This window comes from Lutra lutra, chromosome 16 (genome assembly GCF_902655055.1).
Source record: "Lutra lutra chromosome 16, mLutLut1.2, whole genome shotgun sequence".
Taxonomy (NCBI): Eukaryota; Metazoa; Chordata; class Mammalia; order Carnivora; family Mustelidae; genus Lutra; species Lutra lutra.
Window position 1 is genome coordinate 60,942,655 of NC_062293.1, and position 21,278 is coordinate 60,963,932.

Consider the following 21,278-nt stretch of genomic DNA (forward strand, 5'->3'; position numbering starts at 1 on the left):
AGGGGTAGAGGGGGCAGCAGCGGGTAGAGGGTGAAGCAGGCCCCAAGCTGAGCAGGGAGCCTGATGCGGGGCTCAATCCCAGGACCCTCATACCATGCCCTGAGCCGGAGGCAGACAGACGCTCAACCAGGGAGCCCCCCCAGGCGCCCCGGAAAGAGACACTCTTCAGCACACTGCTCATCCGGCTCAGCTCAGCTCTGCCGGGGCTCCGTCTGGCGACCCCAAGACCACGACCTGAGCCGCAACCAGGAGTCAGACGCTCAGCCCGAGGAGCCCCAGGCGCCCCCAGGTGGTCTTTATTCTTGAACTTCTGCCGCTGTGTCTGCTTCCTCATCAGTACCTTCTCAGACATCTTTGTCCTTTTCCTCTGGTGACCCCTCCTCTCGTGCCTTCTTTTGAAAGTGTGAGCTATGTCTTACCTGCTTTGGGGGCTGTGGAAGCTGTCTGACTGTCCAGTCGCTGTCTTGAGGGTTACTTTGGTTTCGGTCTGGATGCAGTGTTGATTCTCACCCCTGACTACCCCGACACCCGACGCTCCTGGGCTGTGGTGAAGAGGGCGGGCGCCTGCAGCCTTCTCTCAGTAGGTGTGAAGTACACCTTCTGATGAGCCTTACGTTGGTCTTCACATTAATGGCAGGAGATGATATCCGTATCTTAAGGAAATTGTAGTCGTTCTTTTTTTTTTTTTTTAAGATTTTATTTATTTATTTGAGAGAGAGAGCATGAGTGAGGAGAAGGTCAGAGGGAGAAGCAGACTCCCCATGGAGCTGGAAGCCCGATGTGGGACTTGATCCCAGGACTCCAGGATCATGACCTGAGCCGAAGGCAGTCGTCCAACCAACTGAGCCACCCAGGCATCCCATGTAGTCGTTCTTATAAAGAGGAGAGATTGTAAGTGGCATCGCAGCTCTGCGTACTATTTGTTGACACATCAAGAGCGGATGTTACTATCCCGTTAGCGGTCCTGCTGTGCTGTCATGACTTCCTTAATGTTTTGTGTTCAGGTTACGTGAAATACCATCCCTTTTTTGATTTTGACGTCGTACCTGAGGTTGTTTTCTTAGACACGGTTTGCTGTGTTTTTCTTCCCCCTTCTCCATGTGAGTCTCTGGAGTCTCCTCTATTTTTACTCGTGGGCCTGTATACTTAGGCGGTCTCTGATTTCATGCTCTGCAGATCAACGAGAGATCTCTTGTAAGGGGAGAATTGGGTAATAGGTGACTGTTAGGGTAAACAGTTCTTAGTAAGTTGGTAAACATTCATTGAATCAGGTGTTTTCAGTAACAGCAATTTTTTTTTTTACCAAATGTCTCGTGGTACTGTGACTAAAGATAATTCCAGAATAAATGCAATAGTTGTTTTTTTCTGTGAGTGGTTGCTAGAAGTGGGGTTTTTTTTTTTAGGAGTATTTTTGAAGCTTTATATTCTATATGTTTAATTTTTTAGCTCTTTAAGGGACCACTGAAAGTAAAATATATATGAAATATTTACAAATTACTGGAAGCCAGGACTATTGAATTAAAAAATGTCTTGTAGACCAAACCACATCTTCATTATGAAATGAAAGTGAAACAGTACTGTTTAAAATTCAAATGCAGCAACATTTATTCTTTCCAGGGCATTAGAACCTGCTTGGGGCTGGGTTGAATTATTTAATTACTTAGATTCCCTTTGCTAACATTGCAGAGAAGACCTAATGACGCCCTTTTCCCCCTCAAAGTGATGCATATTAAGTTGCTTGTTTAGGGGATTGGGGCTTGCATTTCTAGCTGTCTGATGTTATCATTCCACTGGTTCCTTCGGGGTGTCTGGCCTAAGAGGACATCATATCAGACTTTAATTAGGAGTCCATTTACTTGGCAAAGCTGATGTAAAATTTTCAGATAATTTTGTTTTCAGGATAAAGTTTGATCTTTTATTTCTTAAACACATGAATGCATATAGTAAACAAAACTTGTTTGAATCGGAGGAAATTTCTAAAGGCAGAACACTTAATTCAGCATTTTCCCACACTTGAACTCTTACCACTTCTTAAATTCTGGTTTGTCTGTATATTCAGTTTGCTCTTTGACATTGGTGTGCTCAGTCCTTTAGTTGTTTTTTTTTAAGTTATATCATTTTTTTCCCCCTAAGTTTTGCGTGCTCCCTTCTCCCCTTTTTTCCTTAATCTGTGTGAGATAGACGTACTGGATGTGGGCAGATAGCCACATGGAGCTTTGTTTGTTGGATAGGCAGTGGTGCTCGTGTCAACACTGGAGCGGTGTGGAGAAGGAGGACAGGAGATTTCAGGAGAAAGGCCCACTGGGTGTGAGAACATACTTATTACTGGTTCTCATTACATAAAACCATAGAGAAATGGGTAATTTGTCTGGGATTGGAAATGTTCAGAACATCCTATCCTGTCTTACGTTACCGGAAAGCAAGAAAGCTATCAGAGGTCGATGGGCAGACAACTTTATCGCTGGGCAGGGTTCCCATTGGACAGATTGGTCCACGGGACAGTTTGGGTGGATAAAATGAGTACTAGTCATGGATTAAACATAGTGTGTTACAGTCCGTGACTTCTTAATCCTAACGCCAGTGACAGCAACAACAGCTGTAACAGCAAAACACCATCACGTTGGAAGATGTGGCACCGGCATACTCCAGGGTAAGAGTAAAGAATCAAGTATTCATCTTCCAGGACTGTCCCGGGTAACCCAGTAGCTTGATGAAGAGAAGTTTTTGTTGGTAATAGCAACCCAGCTCATGAGGAAGTGAAAGAATCAGGATGTCTCTGTGCCGCAGCCTAATGGAGTTGACGAAGGCAGTGATCGCTGACAAATGCGGAAGCCGGTACGTCTCCTGCACCCACAGATCATAGAAAGAGGGACCAGCCAAGACATGTGGTGTCCTGATGTGATGCACTGGCACCCTGTGCAATTTTCTTGTAAAAAACCTGATTCTGAACCTAATCAGGCTTTTAGATTTGCCAATTTATAGGAGATACAAGGTACAGAGGAACATGAAGACCCCGTGGGAGGATGCACTTGTAAAATCCAGAAGTAAACTCGATAGGACAGGGGTCTTGGTTTCAACAAGTAAGTGACAAGAAAAGAAGACAGCTCAGGGAACCTATAAATTAAAGAGGCATATTTACATGGGAATCTTGTTTGGATGGATCCTGGTTCTAACCAACTAATTTTAAATTAGCCTTAAGGAGCAAAAGGGGAAATTTGAGCGCAGATAGGTGGTGCTAAGGTTGGAACTCTGTCTTGGGGTACGATAATATTGGGTCGTATTTTAGAACTTGCACTGAAATATTGGTGGATGGAGCTGGGACGTCTGGTGCGCCTTTTGCGCTGCGGCTCCATCCATGAGTGCCGGCTTCAGAAGAGGCTGGCCTCTAGGCCCTGCTCTGTGGCAAACAGAAGGTGGGGTGGACCCCATGATACTGGTGAGACCACCAGTGCCAGCTGGTGCCAGTAGACGCGGAAACTGATGGGCAATGAGCTGGTCACCCAGAAGGCTGTGACTGTCCCTTCCCGACTCTCTGCTGGAACCGCTTTGGGTGTTGGTCAGCGGAATGGGCCTGGAGTACTTGGATACCCGAGAAGGGGGCCTGGCCAAGGAGGAGGAGAGCTTGGTGCCCGAGAATCTGAGAAGGTCGGCCGCCACGTGGGTCACGGCCCGTACCTGAGAGAAGCGTATTGTGTGTAGAACGAGCAGATTCTCAGGGGATGCACCCCCAAGCTGAAGGCAGACAAGGCCGGCAAGAACCCCGGGCTGAGCAGGCTGGGGCCCACGGGTGTAAGACCAAGGATGTGCATGGGCCCTCCGGAGAGCCGCTGCAGGCCAAGAGGGAGGAGACCAGTGAGACTTCGTGCGAGGAGGGACTGAGAAGTAGAGCTCCTTCAGCCATCCGTCAGGTCGGTTACTCAGTAACCCCCCGGCCCCCAGTGAAGTAGGACAGCTGGAATTTACTCTGAAATCTGGGTTGACGGTTAGGGTTAGGGTACAGGGAAACGAGGTGGGCCGTGTAGCGGTGACCTCTGCGTGGTTGGTACACGCTGTGCCATTTTATTATTCTACTTGTCTACTGAAAAGCTGCCAAGTTTTAAAAGTCCTATATGTTGATGCTTGATCCTATCTGAATTGCATCAAATTCACATATGTGTGAGGAAAATTTGTGATCTCAACTGTTAAATGTTTTTTTCTTGAACGATGTAGTCAGACTAAGACCAGTTGAACTTTCTGGTGATGGTATTTATAATTTGAGTTATCTGTGAAACTTATATTCATGCCTTATTTTTTCAAATGTAGGGTTACTCTAGTTTGTCATCAATTCCTGCTTGTCTGATGGTATACGTTTTGCTAGGGTATTCCCAAAACTACAGGAAAAAAATATGGTGTAAATGTTCCTGAACTGTAGGGTTATCAGAAGATTCGGGAAAAACTGTGAGTATTGAATTAAGCATGGATGTATTACACAGTTAAAATGAAACTTCCCCTAACATTTAAGATAAAAAAGAGATTTGAAAGAAATTTAGGTTATTAACACTATGAGGTTATTTGTATTCTCTGTAGTTAGAGTTTTTTTTTTTTTTTAAGGATTTTATATATTTATTTGACAGAGATCACAAATAGGGAGAGAGGCAGGCAGAGAGAGAGGAGGAAGCAGTCTCCCTGCTGAGCAGAGAGCCCGATGCGGGGCTTGATCCCAGGACCCTGGGATCATGACCTGAGCTGAAGGCAGAGGCTTAACCCACTGAGCCACCCAGGCACCCCTGTAGTTAGAGTTGTTTATTTTGTCATCTTCCTCGTCTATTCATGGGTCTCCTGGTTGGGCAAAGGATTTTTTTTTTTTTTTTAAATGTTAGGATTAAAATTACTTCCGAGGCCCTTTTACTCAGACATTTGCTTGATGACTGGAGCAAGCCGTGTTAAAAACCTTTTCTCGTATTTTCGACTGGGCTTCCTGGTTGTACATTCTTTGAGGGACAGACTGTCAGGTCGTGTGCTCAGTGTCAGTAGCAGTGACTAGCTGTTCTTCACTGTTTGTTTTCTTGTCACACTGTTGACTCCTCACAGTCACTTGCTTTAACGGTGAGGATAACCTTGACTCTGCCTTCAGTCTGTGGAGGGCTTAGTGCTGGGGCACCAGTGCATTCGTCTGCCTCAGGCTTTTTCTTTTGGCTAAAAGTCTTTGCTGCTTTTTTCCAGAGATGTCCCTGGGGCTTTGGTCCCCAGAGTTTGTATCTGCTGCAACCGAAGAGAAATTTACGAGTAGTTATTTTTTTCCCCTTTCTGGAAAAACGGTTTGAAGAAGAGTACAGTAAAATCTCGTACCCTTATACAGGGAAAGGGCTTGATGTTGTTTGAAAATTTCATAGCTTTTAAGCCATAGGATCATGTAAAAATTATATAACATTTAAAATGCTGATATACCGGGGCACCTGGGTGGCTCAGTGGGTTAAAGCCTCTGCCTTCGGCTCAGGTCATGATCTCAGGGTCCTGGGATCAAGCCCCGCATCGGGAGCCTGCTTCCCCTTCTCTCTCTCTGCCTCTCTGCCTACTTGTGATCTCTGTCTGTCAAATAAATAAATAAAATCTTTAAAAAAAATAAAATGCTGACATACCATAAGTTTAATTCTGTAGCCATTTCACAAATATTTGGGTACCTTTTTCTCTCCGAGTAATACTTATGATAACAGCACGTAAAAGTCTTGCTGGTGCAGCATTTACACTTAGTGTGGGGAGATGATAATAAACTAGATAATTAAGTGAAAAATGTGGTGTGTTAGATTGTGATAAGTGCCCCAGCAAGGAAAGAAGGCGGAGAGGGAATGAATAGTTCGGGGGGCGTGGCGGTGTCTGGTGCTCTCTCGGGCCTGTGGACCACTGGCCCTCTGAGGCGGGAAGGCAGCCTGGCAGGGTGCTGGGGCGGGGGAAGTGGCGGCTTTGGCTCTCACTCAGAGGTAAGACAAGCCATTAGAAGTTCTTCAGCATGGGGTGCCTGGATGGCGCTGTCGGTGCAGTGTCCAGCTCTGGTTTCTGCTGGGATCCTCATGTCAGGGTCCTGGGATCTGAGCCCCCCGTTGGGCGGGGCTCCGTCCGCAGTGGGGAGTCTGCTTGAGATCCCCTCTCCCTCTGCTGCTCTGGGGCATGCCTGCTCGCTCACTCGCAAATAAATCTTTAAAAAAATAAAATAAAATAAAGGCTGGGCTTGGGGGACGTGGTCTGACTCCTGTTTGAACAGGCTCTGCCTTGACGTGTGGTGTGAGAATGTGGGCTGCGGGAGGACGGGCGTGAAGTTTCTGCAGTAGGTCGGTCACAGTGCTGCATTGTCTGGGACAAGGATGGTGGCAGTGGGGATGATAAGTGGTTGAATTCTTTGTTTTCTGAACAGAGCTTCAGGGTGTTCTGGTGGATGGGATGTCCTTCGGAATGGTGCACGTGTGAGAATGCGTCAGGGCACCTGAGGGTTGTTGGCCTGAACCGCTGAAAGGATGGATGTGGCAGTGAGGTGGGAAGACTGTGCGACCAGGACATGACCAGGGGCTCAGTTTTGAATGGCCCGTTAGACGCCGATGCAGAGGATTCATGTAGGCAGCTTATCAGATAGGACCAGGAGTTCTGGGATGCTGGGATGGGTCAGTCGTTGGGCGTCTTACCTTTGGCTCAGGTTGTGGTCCCAAGGGCCTGGGATTGAGCCCCGTGTGGTTGGGCTCCCTGCTCCACAGAAAGCCTGCTTCTCCCTCTCCCACTCCCCCTGCTTGTGTTCCTCTGTCACTCTCTGTCAAATAAGTAAATCATTAAAAAAAAAAAAAAGTTCAGTGAAGAGGTTCGGCTCAGAGACGTAACTGGGAAGTTGTTATGTGATTGTATGTAAACCGAGAGGCTGGATGGTATCAGAGAGAAGAGTGTTAAGGAGGAAGTTGGGGGCACACCAGTGTTTAGTGGTCAGAGAAATGAACAGAAAGTAGTGAAGGGGGGCTATGAGGAGGAGTGGTCAGGGAGGTAAGTGGAAAAGCAGAATGCGGTAGCCTGTAAGCCAACCAAAGAAAGTTTCAAGGAGACAGGGAGGTCAACCTCTGTCCAACAAGAGGTCAGGTACGGTAAGGACTGGTAGAGGATCACTGGAGGTGAATGCTGGCTGTGAGAAGGATGGTTTCGGGAGTGTGGCTGGGGCAGATGTCACATCAATGGGAGCTCGAGGGAATGGGAGGGAGGGATGGGGAGCCTGGGTACAAAGGAGCCCTTCTAAGAGCGCCCACCTCCAAAGCTGGGCTGTGAAGTGGGAGGGAGAAATGGGACGGTAACTGAAACGTGCTTGGGCCTCCTGTTTTTTGTAAAGGCTGGAGAGATGATAGCGTGTTGATGATAGGACTGAATTCAGTAGAGAAGGGAGTGTTGATGACGAGGGGAAGGTGGGAATTTCTGGAGTGGAGCCGTGTGTCTGAGCGGGGGAGATGAGGTAGGGTATTATCACAGCCGGGTGGGAAGCCTGAGCGAGGAGCACGGGCGGGTGAGTCCCCCCACAACACAGAGAAGGTGGTGGGGTGATAGGTGGGGGTATGGGCAGAGATTCGGGGGGAGTGTAGTCCGTTTCAGTACTTACCCTCTGGGATTTCTGTGAGGACTGACCAGGTTAGTCCTTCCCCAGGGATCAGGAGTGAACCGAGTCCGTGCTCCCTACCGACTCCAGGAGCTGTAAGCCGTTTGTGTATGAGGCTGTGGAAGGGGTCAGTTTGTCTACAAAGTTATAGTTATTTCCTTAAATCTCTCTGCCTGACCCTCTGGGAATACTGCCCTTTCACTCCAGCCAGGGGATCGGGCAGTGATTTCTGGTTATGCCCTGGTTTCCTGCAGAGGAGCCCCTGGAGGTGCAGCGACACAGAGCAGATGAACCTAGAAAAACAGGGTTTCCATCCCTTGAATCAGAAACATTGTAGTTTATGTGGGTGGTTTTGAAGGTTGCTTTTTAAATAAGTGAATGAAAGTTCCTTTAACCCAACTGTAACATTGTGTAGTAGAAAACAATTCTTTTTCTACTTGGGTTAGGATAGAAGCGGGGGGGGGGGGGGGGGGGGGGGGGGAATCGCCCTGTAAGCATGGGAATTGTATTGGCATCTTTAGGACCAGCTGTGAAGCTGGGAGAGTGGAACCTGGGGAGACTTGGGAATTTTGCTTGGACTCTCACTGGCTTTGGGTAACATTCATATTTTGAAAATGAGAATACTTAAAATCTGTAAGTTCATGAGTGTGATTTTAAGGTGACACGGAGGATGTGAGGGTGAAAAGGGAGATAATCCACATGCGGTCGGAGACATCCAGAACTTCCGTGAGAGACGGTGTTGCTCTGACGGAGAAAAGGTCTTCAATCCCAGGTTCTGACTGGGTTATTGGTAAGAAGTGGTAAGACAGGGCAAGCCCTAAGACTACCGGAAACCTTGAGGAGGCTTTTCAGTGATCTGGGAGCCCTGGAAACTGGAGGGGGACGGACGGTTAAAGAGGACTCGATTAGAATCAGACTTTGGTGATTGAGAAGAACTTGCTGTGTGGAATGCCTTCGGACCTAAGTTATTTTCATATAATTATGTTTTCTGGCACCCCTCCACTGAGTTTTCATTTGAAAACAGTGTTCTAAAATACAAAATATGTGTTTAGATATGGATCCTATAGTCTGTTTACCAGCCAGGGGGGGTAACATTCCAAAAGGAAGGTAAGCGTTGGGATGCTGTGGGCTTCTGTCAGAGGAGGGGACCGCCTTTAGTGAGAAGGCTTCCTGGAGGAGGCGATGCTGTGGGACGGCTGCTGGAACTAGATGGTGGAGGTGTTGGAGAGGACGTCTCCGTGACCATTCCGTTATTGGTAGGAAAGAGTCTGGACGTGGTAAACATTGTTCAGGTGAAAATGAAGTCCTAATGAACTTCTCAGAACATGCCTTCCTCCCCGCAAGCACTGGCTTCCCCCCCAGCAAATGCTTTGGAAGCTTGTGGGTCTGAGGGTGGGAAAGAGCAGAGGGTGAGGAGTGAGATAAGTAAACGCCGGTAGTTATCAGCTGCATAAAGAAATTGCTCTGTCATCATGAAAGGGAATATGCTCGGAAAGCATAGGAACATAGAAATGGAAAAAGCTATAAGCACAGGAAAATGATTTACTGTGTTCTTAGTTTTTAAAATTAAAGTGAATTTTATTAAAAATTGCAATAACACAGGCAAAGTCTAATTTTCTTTTCTTTTCTTTTCTTTTTTTAAAGATTTTATTTATTTATTTGACAGAAATCCCAAGTAGGCAGAGAGGCAGGCAGGCAGAGAGAGAGAGGGAAGCAGGCTCCCTGCCGAGCAGAGAGCCCGATGCAGGTCTCGATCCCAGGATCCTGAGAACATGACCTGAGCTGAAGGCAGAGGCTTTAACCCACTGAGCCACCCAGACGCCCCAACTTAAAAATAAAATTTCCTGAAATAAATTTCTTGCAAATAAATAAGCACAAGGGCCCACTCAAACAGACAAAGACAGGAAGTCTATAATGGAAGATCACACAAGGCTTTGAAGAATTTTGAAAGTGCGGGGACTTCACTCACTCACGGAGGCGGTGTTCAAGCTACGCGAGATTCTCTCTTTGCCCCCATCAGGAGCTGTACCATTTAGTGGCAAGGAGCCTGCCCCTCCTCAGACCTCGCCGGTGGGTCCGGTACCCCCCCCCCCCCCCCCCCCCCACCGCTAGTCCCCCACTCTTCCGACCATCACGTCGTATCCCATGAGGAAGAGCATCCCTGTGCAAAAGAAATTGACAAATGGAAAAACAATTAGGAGGAAGTGCAACTCAGACTAGGAGAAGAAAACATTAAAAAAAGTCAAGACGCTCTTGAATATTCGGTTTGTCAACAGGAACAGAACTCCATGAAAAAGGAAAGAAACTCTTAGAAAATAAAACGGAAGAAATCTAGCAGAGAGTGCAACAGATAGGCAACTGTAAGAAAGGGAGCGCAGAGTTTTTAGGAAGAGTGAGTAAAAGTATTTGTGAATATCATGTAAATATAATGGATGAGAAACTTTTTAGAAACTTTGAAGGTGTGGTGCATTAGGAGAAGTCAAGTGGCATTTTTCTCAATTGTGTCAGTGTTTCTCTAAAATAACCTAAAAATTGAGTGTAAACAAAAGGGTAAAAAATAAAGTCCAATAATGCCAACTTGCTGTATATAAAAATGTATCAGTTGGCGCTTCTGTCTGTTGCTTGTTGGCCCGTGTCTTTGCCAATTGTGGTTAGAATGGAGAATCTCTTCCCAACCTGTTTTTTTTGTGTGTGTGTGTGTCATGTTAGTCACCATATAGTTCGTCATCGATTTTTGATGTCGTGTTCTGTGATTCACTGCTTGTGTGGAACAGCCCGTGCCCCCCCTCGATACCCATCATCGGGCTCACCCATCCCCCCACCCCCTCCCCTCTGAAAGCCCCAGTTTGTTTCCCAGAGTCCACAGTCTCTCATGGTTCGTCTCCCCCGCTGATTTCCACCCTTCATTTTCCGCCCCCTTCTCCTAATGTCCTCCATGCTGTTCCTTTTGTGCCACAAATAACTGAAACCGTATGATAATTGACTCTCTGCTTAACTTCACTCAGCATCATCTCCTCCAGTCCCGTCCATGTTGATCGCTTCCCAATCTTAAGATATAAGTGATTTCCTTGTATTTTTAAAAGGCAGGTTAACATGGATCTATCGGACATGGGTACTGACTGCTCTGTGCAGATGTTCGGTTTAATTTCTCATTGATTTGTCAGTATTCCTTACCTGTTTAGGCATTAACCTTGTCGTGCGTGTTTCCTCCTCAGTTTGTCTTTTGGGTTCCTTCTCCCCCTTTTTAAACCTTCTAGAAATTCAGAGTTTTTGTGTCATCAAGATTCATTCTTATCGGGCGCCTGGGTGGCTCAGTGGGTTAAAGCCTCTGCCTTTGGCTCAGGTCATGATCTCAGGGTCCTGGGATCGAGCCCTGCATTGGGCTCTCTGCTCAGCGGGGGGCCTGCTTCCCTCTCTCTCTCTCTGCCTATCTCTCTGCCTACTTGTGATCTCTGTCAAATAAATAAATAAAATCTTAAAAAAAAAGATTCATTCTTATCATTTGTTGCTTCAAGGTTTTCTTTTTAAGATTTAAGGCTCTTCCTAAACCAGGATCGTAGAAATGTTCCCATTCCATCCTCCCATATATGTTTGTTTGTACTTTTATGGTTTTGGTTTGTATGTTTACATTTTTTGTATTTGGACTTTTTTGTTGTAAGATTTAGGTAGAGATGGGCTTTTTTCTCGGATGAACCAGCTGTCCTAACACATCAGTTTTGACTAACCCATTTTTCCCTCTCCTGATTTGAAATGCTATCATTCCTTATATACCAAAATTTCAAACCAGTGCTTTGTCCCTTATCACTGGGGAAGTTCAATTTTGAAATTTTGATTGAAAAGAAAAGTCAACTTTTTCTGTCTATAAGCTTTTAGGATTTGGTGTTCTGAAATTTGTGTGTGTGTGTGTGTGTGTGTCTTCTTAGTATGAGCTTTTGCATTAAATGTCTTGGGCACTTTGAAGGCCCTGCTATAAACTTAGGTTTTTCAGTTCTCACAAAATTGTGTGTGTAACCCTTTTTCTGTTTCCTGTGTTACCTCTTTCTGGAACTTCTGTTAATAAGGTTACCTTGATTGGACAGTGCAGGGAGGTTAAGCAGGAGAGGAGTGGGAGATGAGGTCAGACAGCTGAAGAGGAAGGCGTGTGTCCGGTTCTCTTGTGCCTTGTGGGCCCTGGTATGGACCAGGGCTGGCTGGCACTTGGGTAGAGAGCCATGGAGGGTGTCATTCCGTCGGCCAGCCGCCATCTGACTCCTACTGGAATAGTGTCATTCTGACACAAAGACTCACCTCTCAGCCTTACTGAAGACGTACTTGGAATAGTAGTTAGAACGCACTTTTCCCACAGCTAGAAAAGTTTGCCCCCAAATGCTTAAAAATTCGAATGGTACAATAGTTGTACATTTTTTTAGATCAGACTTAAAATATTTTTGTGTGTGTGTTTTAAGTAAGTAAATTTTTAGTGCAGTGTTTTGTTCTTCTTTTTTAAAAAGTACTAAAAAAAATTTTTTTTTTATTTATTTATTTGACAGACAGGGATCACAAGTAGGCAGAGAGGCAGGCAGAGAGGGAGAAGCAGGCTCCCTGCTGAGCAGAGAGTCCGATGTGGGGCTCGATCCCAGGACCCTGGGATCATGACCTGAGCCGAAGGCAGAGGCTTTAACCCACTGAGCCATCCAGGCGCCCCCAGTGTTTTGTTCTTGAATAGCTTATGTGAGCAGTTAATACTGGTCTGTATGTTTAACATGATTTTAATAAGTTTAAGTTTTTTTATATTTAAACCCTTTTTTGCATTGAGATTATTTTTACAAATTTAAAAACTGTTAAAAATACTGAACACTATTTAAAATGCAGATGTTAATACTGGTCTTCAGATGTTATGGAAGGAATGCTGGCATCTGTTTGCTCCAGTTTCGCACACCCTGGAGTCACGCTGTCAAATTCCCTTCACCACCACGCCCTCCCTTTCCCCCATACGCAGTCTGGATGCAGTGAGTGGCATTGGATTTAGAGGTTAATTAAGGGAGATTTGACATCTTTCCATACTGAATTATGTTTCCAGGGACAAAATCTGACTTCCTACATATCGTGTCTTTAGTGGGCATTTTATTTGTTTGCTTATTCATTTATTTCAAAGTGCCCCCTGCGTTCTCTTTAGACTTCAGTTCCTGCTGGGGACAGGCTCATTTTTAGTATATTTTGATTAGTTAGTAGTTACGTTTAGGAAACCTGTTAATTTGCTTAATTTTTGAATAGCCACTTTGTTAATAGTCTTTATTTGGTTTGCTCAGTTTTCCTAACTGTACAGTAATCATATGCAGATCTCTTTAATTATTTTTTTAACCCGTGTCCATTGCCCAGTTGTTCTAAACAGTGTATTTATATTATTTTTTATTAATAGTACATTAACTTTTGTCTTTATTTTTTCTTTTCTCAAGGAACATCCGTTTTATTATTCATCTTCTCTTTGTGCTTTCTGAGGTAGTTGTCATGGCAGGTGACCTTGTTTCTGTCTTGCTGTCTGACTTTAATGCAAAAACTTGTGATTTCCTCCTTAGTGGCATGATGCTCTATGTGTGTATACGAAATCCTTAGTGAATGCACACGTATTTGCAGCTTCATGTATATTAGGTGGTGTGTCTTTCTCAGTGACACTGTACTGGTACTATATCTGTCTCTGTTTTATTGGGGTTCTCTTCCATTTAGTGTCCTGAAATAGATCACGTATACTGCATTTTACGGAGGATTTTCAACAGCAGTGAGAGTGAATGCCTTTTCTCCTTGGGCCTTGATGTGATGTCTGCTGGAAGATGGAGCCTTTCTTGAATCTGTGGAAGATTGACGCTTTTGAAATTTATTGTTGGGTTATATTGACTAATATTTTATTTTAGAGAGAGGTTAAGTGCCTAGTCTCTGAGGCCTCATTGTGTGGGTTCAACCCCAGCCTCACCGTTACCGAAGCTCTCTTAGGTCGGCCTCCTCACTGTGAAGTGGAGCAGTCAGCGGCAGCTCGAGCCGGGGAGCGCTCGTCAGCCCATCGGAGCGAGCACTGGTGTTGGGATGTGCTTGCCCCGTTCTTCCTTGTGGTCTGGCCAGTCAAGGAGTCATGCATGGCCCAAAAAAGAGGGCCTTCAGGGCTGTGCTCCCACAGAGCCGAGCTCTGGCTTCCTCCCATCAGACAGGCTGTGTGCGTCTTCTCTGCCTGCGGCTAAATGTTTTGGCCCTGCAGCTTGCCGGGTCGTTTGGGGACAGAGTGAGTGTGTTACATACCCTGCTCCTCTGATGGGCATCCAGAGCACAGCAAATACTATGCGGGAGTGTTTGCTCTTACTTGTTGGGATTTTGTCGATAGTATTCTCTCCGCTGTGCGTGCACCGATCAGCGTCACGGGATCGGAGACTTTGTGTTCTGGATGTGGTCTAATAAAGGTCAGTAACTTCACGCAGTAGAGTCGAATTCACTGTGAAAACGTGTGGGGCGGCTGTCTGCAGTAGCTGGGGAGGGTACGGACCTCGCACTCACCCTTGTGCAGGTCACCGCAGCATCTGTCCAGTAGGATCAAGTGGAGGTAGAGAACACTCTGGGTTTTCCCTGAAAACTACCTACTTCATCTGCGTCACAACATTTAGAAGCTTCACCTTTGCTGGAGACTTCTTCTTCTTCTTTTTTTTAGGATTTAATTAATTTATTTGACAGAGAGGGAGAGGGAAAGTGTGCATGCACAAGCGGTCGGAGCAGCAGGGGGAGCTGCAGGGAGGAGGAAGCAGGCTCCCCGCTGAGCAGAGAGCCAGATGTGGGGCTCAATCCCAGGACCCTGAGACTATGACCCAAGCCGGAGGCAGACACCCAACCCACTGAGCCACCCAGGAGGCCCTCCTGGAAACTTACCTCATACTTACTTTGGCTTCCTCAGTTTCATCTAACTCCTCCTTTATCAGCCCTGCTTTCGCATGATTGTTTTTTTAGTCCTGCTATACGGTTTATCTGTTTATTTTTGTTATTTTCAAAATGTAGCTTCTAGGTTTTAGAATTAAATCTGTTAGGTTCTGTTTTCTGAGTAACTTTGTGTTTCTTTAATGCCTTTATTCTGATTTTTATTTGGTTGTATTTATTTTCTATCCTTGAGTTGAGAGCTTAATACATTTAATTTTAATTCTTGACTAGGTTGATAGTATTTAGTCTTGGATCGTCTTCTGGGGATGTTATTCGTGTACCAAAGGCTTTTATCTAGGTGGTTTTTATAATTATTAGGTGATCTGTTTTCATTTTGATTTCCATCTTTTTTTTTTTTTTTAAGATTTTATTTATTTGACAGAGATCACAAGTAGGCAGAGAGGCAGGCAGAGGGGGAAGCAGGCTCCCTGCTGAGCAGAGAGCCCAATGCGGGGCTCAATCCCAGGACCCTGAGACCATAACCTGAGCCGAAGGCAGAGGTTTTTCCAAAACACTGAGTCCCCCAGGCAACCCTCCATTTTTTTTTTTTTTTTTTTTTTTTTTTTTTAATAGGTAAGCTCTGTGCCCAGGTTGGGGCTTTAACTCAGCACTCTGTGAGACCAAGAGTTGCACGCTCTCCCGACTGGGCCAGCCAGGTGCCCCTGGATTCCATCTCCGAATGGAGTAACTGAGGGTGAAGTAGCTCATAAGTGGTCGAGTCTCTTTCACCAAGTGGAGTAGTTCGATGGCTAAATTTTAAAGTGTTGTAGCCTAGGGGCGCCTGGGTGGCTCAGTGGGTTAAAGCCTCTGCCTTCGGCTCAGGTCATGATCCCAGGGTCCTGGGATCAAGCCCCGCATCGGGCTCTCTGCTCAGCAGGGAGCCTGCTTTCCTTCCTCTCTCTCTCTCTGCCTGACTCTCTGCCTACTTATGATCTCTGTCTGTCAAATAAATAAAATCTTAAAAAAAAAATAAAAGTGTTGTAGCCTAAATCAGTGATCTGCTCTCCTCCTGCCGTGTGGTCAGCCATTTTATTATTTTTGTCTTTTGGTCTTTTAGGACTGAAATGGTGATCACCTCTGTGTTTACCCAGTTTCCTTGAAGTTTTGGCCCCAAATATATTTACTTTGAAGGTTTTGTTATATATTGTTTTATAAACATGTCTTCCTTATAGACTGATCTGGATCAGTATAAAAAGCAACCATTTTCTGCCACCTTTCATGTTTACTTGGAATTGAACTGGTTTTAGGAGCTTGATAGTGGCCTGGTATACTTGTGTCTTCCCTTCATTTCTAACCTCCCAGAGTCTGGTTTTTATGTTTGTCCGTGGAAACCCCCTCCTGTTGGCTGAATGTCCTGTTGGCTTTGTGGGCCTGTGTGGGAGGCCTCGTGTTCATTTACGTTAAGGTCGTGTGTTTGGTTTTGCTTCTATAATACGCTTTTCTTCATTTCTGCTTGTTTGTTTTTATTCTCTCTTGTTTTCAAATGAAAGCATTTAATTTATTTACTTTTTAAAAGAGAGTGCAGGGGCACCTGGGTGGCTCAGTGGGTTAAAGCCTCTGCCTTCGGCTCAGGTCATGATCCCAGGGTCCTGGGATCAAGCCCCGCATCGGGCTCCCTGCTCAGCAGGGAGCCTGCTTCCCTTCCTCTCTCTCTCTCTGCCTGACTCTCTGCCTACTTATGATCTCTGTCTGTCAAATAAATAAATAAATCTTTTAAAAAAATAAATAAAAATAAAAGAGAGTGCATGTGCAGGCGTGAGCAGGGTAGAGGCAGGGGGAGGGAGAGAATTGCAAGCAGACTACCTGCTGTGCACAGAGCAGGGGCTCCGTCCCAGGACCTGTCCCAGGACCCCGAGGTCACGACTTGAGCCAAAGGCAGACACTTACCAAGACTGAGCCACCTGGGTGCCCCTTTTTTTCCTCCTTGGGGTACATTGTTTATTTTCTTACTTGCTGTCCCCATCTCATTTTGTAAGTTAGATACCCTATTTCCTATTTCATGATGTCTGAGGTACCCTTGACGGTAAGGGGCCTCGTTACTCTGATAGCTGCTACGCCAGTTAGGTAGGTGCTGCCTAAGAAACTGGGATGTGCTGGTGACTGGAACCCATGTGCTGCGTTCAGATGCGCCACAGGTGAAAATGATCAGGCGGTTTGGAGATCGTTCTGCAGTTATTTATAAAGTTGTAGCTTTAATGTACTGTCTTTTATGTTTCTCCAGTAGGTGTCTGTTTGAGGAATGCTTGTTTGTTTAGAAGTGTCTGTCAGTGGCTTTCACAACTGACCTGATATTTTGTCCGATTATAGAATTTTTGAGTTACATTACCTTCCCTTAGTGCCTGGTAAACATTATTCTGTTGTCTTCTGGCATCTGGGGTTATTAGTCCAGAGAAAGGTAGGGCCAGCCTGACTTTTCCCCCTTTGTAGGTGCCTGCTTCTGCCCGGGTGGGAGGGTTCGTTCTCTGTCCTGGAAGTGCAGTAACTTATTTGGGACGTCCGTCTGGGTGGGATTCCCTGGCAGGGCTTCCTGTTCCTCGTGAGCCGTGTCAGTCTGGTCAGACCGCCTCCTTGCACACCGGCTGCTGCTGCGCTCTCCTTCCGACTCTTCTTTCCTCGGGAAACAGCACTTCTGTGCTCGTTTATCTCCCTGTTCTGCCCCTCATTTTGTTGTTTGTCGAAATGCTCCCTGTGTCCTTTTCTGTTGTGTTCAGTGTCCCGCTTGAGATGGTCTCTCCTTCCACAGTGCTGTTCTCGCCAGCGTGGGGTCTGCCGCTTCCCGGTGGCAGTTCTCATGCAGCCCGAGGCTTCAGCAGACTGGCGGGTGCGTGTGTGAGCGTCTGCGAGCAGCCCCTTCAGTGTTTCTCATTTCTTTCCCCCTTCGGAAAAAGCCTTTATTACTTCTTGTGGTAAAACCACATTGTTTTTGAGAAGATGGGTAAAACCAGTTACAAAGCAGCTAATATCAAAATTTATTCTCCGAGGGCATGAACAAGTGTTTTAATAGATTGTCTTATCAGGTCATGCTGTTAGATGGCTTTTATTAATGGCATGAATTAGGGAAAAGCCATTATTCACGTGTGGGCTTAAAGGTGCCTCTTTTTGCAATCGGATAAGCTTCCTTTGTACACGTTAGAAATCTATTTCTGCCGTGTGTGCTTTTGTGGATGAGTTCAAGACTTTTTTTCTGTTCTTTCCTATTAATCATTAAATCTATTGATTTTTTTTTTTCTTTTTCCACTCAGTGAGCTGTAAACTAGGAGAAACCTCATAGAAATCAGGCCTCACGGGCTGCCATCCATGCGGGTTTGTCCTTCTGCCGACATGCTTTGGTTTTATTCTGAAGAAAGGGAGGTGATCAGAACGATGCCCTTGACCTTCCTTCCGAGTTGAAGGGCACAGCAAAACTAAGTGTGTGGAGATTGTGGTTCCTCAGAATGAGACTGTGGCTTCTACGCAAGACATGTGTGCTTCAGAGTATCTTAGCTGTTCAGCAACTGGGTTCTCCCCAAGGTTCTGTTTGTCAGTTTGTCGTTACCCGTGGCCAGCGCACCGGCGTTCTTGATGTCACTGTGTGTGTAAGCGGTGTAGACACGCCTTCGGTGTGGCCCGCTGTGTGGCCCAGCAACATACTCAGTATTGTGGAAAGCCCGAATTTACTACTCCAGAGTCTCAGTTATAGCTTATCTTTGTAATTAAAATGATCCATGTCTTAAGGGTTCCAGACTTAAACACACACTTAAGTTGAGAGCTTGTTTGCCTGTAACGCGGTGTCTTTCTGAGATCTACAGGTGTTTAACTCCCTCATTAATGGCCGGAGAGTTAAGGGTGCGCATGCTGCCAGGCCTGGAGCCCGGCCCGGTCAGACTGCTGGGGCCCCGTCAGTAAGCAGACACCCGTGCCCTTTCAGAGCCATGCTCTGTGGGGGTGGGGGAGGCACGCAGAGTTGGGCGAATGCTGTGGAGGGCTGGGGGATATGAAGCAGGGAGAGGGGATGACAGCGGGAGTGTGTGCGGGGATGGGGGGCGTGCTTCAAACTCGGCCGATGCTGAAGGACAGAGCAGTTAGCCAAAGCCCAAGGAAGGGGGTAGGAGGTTGACAGGACATGCTGGCAGGTTCTGAAAGGCCAGGGCCTAGGCCACCCTGGGCTGGCCTGATCCAGACTCACCCGTGCCACGAGGTCGAGGACACACTCAGTCACAGTGTCACTCCCACACACACGTGAGTGAACATTCCAGACCTAAATGAAAGCTTCACCAACAGTATTTCTATTTCACTGTTTCTTTGTATTAGGAAGAAGGTGTTGCTGGTGCTCCCCGCCCCGCAGATCTATTTGTGACCTCATGACTCGTGGTTGGGAAACACCTGCAGAGTGCCGTGTGGCCTCTGCCGCTGTGGGAGGGAAGCTGTGGGGCTGTAAGGAGAGAGGGGGAAGGGGTGTGATGAAAAAGAGTAAGAACTTTAAGTCACCAGGACGTCCACGCTTCGCTTAAACCGCAGTTAAGTGTGGGGTGTCCAGAGGTTTACTCACGAGGAGCCCCACTCCCAGAGGCAGGCAGCCACTTCTGAAACCCCTTTTTGGTACAGATTTCGTGGGGCTCCTCGTTTGTAAATAATAGGCTTGTAGTGTTTATTTTTGTTTGCCAACTTTAGACTTTGTTGACTTCTTGCTGTGACAAATGTTTTCAGTCCCACTTCTCACTGCTGACCTTCCTCACCGTCGCTGGGCGCTCGCGGAGTGGGCGCGGGCAGCTCTGGGGCTCCGCCGAGAAGGTGAACCACCCCCCCCCCCACCTGCCGCTGGCAGCCGCCGCACTGGGGGTGCCTGTGCTGTGCCCTGCACTTGGCCTGATCCGCTCACCACCTCTTGCCCGCTCCCGCCATCAGGAGCTGTGCGCAGTCTCCTTGTTTTAAACGGAGCAGTTTCACCCACATGGTGGTTTTAACATTTGTTCAGAGGAATTTCACTATTGGGAAGGGGAGGAAGTGAACACGTGGGCTCACACTGGCCCTGCGAACGGGGTAGAGGCTGGAAGTGGGCCACATCTTTTTGTCTGTGTTCTGATACGTGCTGTGTGTGTTTGTTAGCAGTCGGAGATAATATTTATAGTATTTGGTCTTTTTAAAACAGATTTTAAACATTTCCGTGTCATTAAATGCTCTTTCGATGTACTTTAAATAGATGTGTAGTAATTTTCCATATTCTATTACCAGAATACTCCCCAAACTTTGACTTGGAGGTTGTTTTGATTTATACATAATTACAGATTATTTAAATTATAGTTCATGCTTCTGTGGAGATTCCTTACGAACAGTATTCACATGTTCTCTTGGGTTACTTTCTCTTGGGATAAGTATCTAGGCGTGGTGGCTATTGCGTCAGAGAGGAACAGTTCCTGAGGGTCCCTTTTCTCTCGGTTCTGAGCTGCGGCTGGCACACAGCGCGGCGTGCAGGTGAGGTGTGCGGCAGCACGACACACGAGTATCGTGAGCCTTCGTCACTGCACAGTCACAGAGCGGAAAGTTGTTCCTCTCCCCCTCTGATGAGAACTTTCAGGGGTCACTGCCCCTCCTAGCTCTGAGGGATGGCGCGCTGTGCACTGTGTCCGTGACGTTAGACCTTATCTCGTAACCGAAACTTTGCCTGTTTTGAGGTTCTTCGTGAGTATCCCAGTTGCCTTCTGGGAAGGTTGTGCTAATATATATTCTCACTGTCATTGCCTTCAAGTTCATGTCTTCCTGTGTTCTCACTCACGTCCGGGGCTTCTCAAAATGTCTGATTCCGCTGGTAAAAAGACTTTTAATAATTGCTGAGAAAGCTGGAACCCTTCTTGACGGTTCTGAGTTTCGTGTGTGTGTGTGTGTGTGTGTGTGTTTTAGAGGTTTGTGAGAGCACTTGCTCGTCTCTCGGTTGTGGCTGCTGTGATGGAGTTTTTTTGTTTTGTTTTGTTTTGTTTTTTTACTTGTCCAGTTTCTTGGGCTTTCCTGTGTTTTCTTCTTTTTCTTTAACACTTAGAATGTTTCCTCCTGGGGCGCCTAGGTGGCTCAGTGGGTTAAGCCTTTGCCTTAGGCTCAGGTCATGATCTCAGGGTCCTGGGATTGAGCCCCAAATCGAATCGGGCTATCTGCTCAGTGGGGAGCCTGCTTCCCGCCTCCTCTCTCTCTGCCTGCCTCTCTGCCCACTTGTGATCTCTGTCTGTCAAATAAATAAATAAAATCTTAAAAAAAAAAAGTTTCCTATTTCTAAGATCAGATAAGACTATGGGAAATCTGAAGGTCGTTTGGAAACGGGAAGTTGGGGGAGAAACTTGACAGCAGTTTCTTTAAACACAGCTGGCCTTTGGCTTGTGTTGAGAAAAATCCATCCTGGTCGTTTCATTTTGGTTTGTAGCTGTCTTGCTTTGTACTAGAGAGGTGCTAAATTAGTTGAGGCTTCCGTGAAAGTACTTTATAATGTGTAAAGCTTTTTAGATGTTTGGGGAGTTATTAGTGCTAGTAGCTTGGAGCTCTGGGTCCTCTGGTTTAGTCTAGTTTAGTCTTCCACTCAGAGGGCGTGGTACGTGAGCTTTTTCTCTGATGAGTCATGGAGTGTCACCAGGGGGTTTGTCACTATCTGGCATAATTCCATTAGGAACTTCTGGTGATAGTTTAGTCCTTTTGGGGGGAAATTAACATATTTAATTTTAGACTAATAGGACTTTTACTGATATTTTAAGGTATTTATATGTAGCAACATGTTATAAAAATGTTTAAA

At 46.2% G+C, this 21,278-nt stretch overlaps 1 protein-coding gene across 1 annotated transcript in view; it reads left to right on the forward strand.

Annotated features, from left to right (window-relative positions):
* Positions 1 to 21,278, forward strand: part of UBE2G1 (ubiquitin conjugating enzyme E2 G1) — a 102,273-nt gene that overhangs the window by 26,909 nt on the left and 54,086 nt on the right.